The sequence below is a fragment of the Grammomys surdaster genome, unplaced genomic scaffold (assembly GCF_004785775.1).
Source record: "Grammomys surdaster isolate TR1022 unplaced genomic scaffold, NIH_TR_1.0 204, whole genome shotgun sequence".
NCBI lineage: Eukaryota > Metazoa > Chordata > Mammalia > Rodentia > Muridae > Grammomys > Grammomys surdaster.
The window spans coordinates 1,035,201-1,036,442 of NW_021604649.1; the positions used below are offsets into that span (position 1 = coordinate 1,035,201).

Here is a 1,242-nt window from a genome sequence, read left to right on the forward strand (position 1 = left end):
GGGCTCCGGCTGGGGCTCCGGCTGGGGCTCCGGCTGGGGCTCCGGCTCGGGCTCCCGCTCGGGCTCCGGCTCGGGCTCCGGCTGGGGCTCGGGCTCCAGCTCCAGCTTGAGCTCAGCCCCACGGCCCGGACCCTCCGGGATCTCCACCTTCCCGGTGGCGTCCACCTTCCCTGCTGTCTCCACCTTTTCGGTGGCGTCCACCTTCCCGGTCGCCTCCACCTTCCCCTCCACCTTCTCTGCCTCCACCTTCCTCTATGCCTTCTCTCCGGTCTCCGCCGTCTCCGCCTCCTCCAGCCTCCTCCGCCTCCACGGGCTGCGGCTCCTCCCACTGCTCGCGGGGCTTGTGCGGCCACTGGGCGTGGTGGCGCGGGGGCCACGCAGACCTGGGGTGTCCCCCGTCCGGACTGAGGGAGCGCGTTGGTTGTGGCTGCTGGACCTAAAAGGGACTTTCACTGAAGGAGGCGGCAGCGGAAGCAGGCGACGCCCCCGGGAATGCTCCCGCCGAAGCCCCCTAGCGGAGGCCGCTTCTGCAGCCAGGCCCCGTTTCCTTTAATTCAATATTTCCCAAACTTGCTGGTTCACGACAATCACGTGGGGGAGCGTGTTAAAATTACAGATTCCTCGGCTCCACCCGCAGGCCTACTGAATCAGACTCTCGAAGGGAGGTACTCCGGAACCTGGATCTCTAACTAGGGCCCGAGAAACTGCTAGTGATCAGGCAAGTTTGAGAAACACTGCTCTAATTCATTGAGGCTGGCGGGAAGTGGGGCGGGGACCGCGCAGTCTCTTTAAGGCGCTTCCAGCTCTCAGCTCCAATCGCTGCTCTGACCCCCTAGGCGGTCTCCTCCCCTCTCGTACTGCCCTCCAGGGTGCAGCTTCCCCCAGCCTGTGGGGCGGGGGACCGAACAGTTGTCTTGTCTAGAAACGTTTCTGAGGCCATAAAATATCCCTTCACAGGGTGATACTTGAGAATAAAGGCGGGAGCTCCAACATCCATCGTTCAAGCGGCTGAACCTGCCTCCAGCAGTTGAACTTGCCCCAAGCATGTTCCAGTCTCCTCTCTAGGTCCAGCTTCTGCCTTCCCAGAGTCTGGGGGCCCGGCCTGGATCCCAGATCTAGAGGGACAACAGTGCTCCCAAGGCCACTCCACCTCAAGCGCCCTGTCCCTTTGACCATAATATCAGCACATCCTGTGCTGGCTCCTCGCCTCCTCCTCAGGCTCCAAAGGCCCTGGGTGGGATG

General features: G+C 63.0%; 1 protein-coding gene across 1 annotated transcript in view; it reads right to left on the minus strand.

Annotated features, from left to right (window-relative positions):
• The window catches only part of Usp27x (ubiquitin specific peptidase 27 X-linked), a 3,251-nt gene extending 2,993 nt beyond the window's left edge, over window positions 1–258 (minus strand). The window contains exon 1 of the mRNA XM_028770834.1: window positions 1–258. This exon is cut by the window's left edge and continues 2,993 nt beyond it. The gene's annotated coding sequence lies outside the window, so the exon portion shown is untranslated.
• Between the last annotated feature and the right edge of the window lie 984 nt (window positions 259–1,242).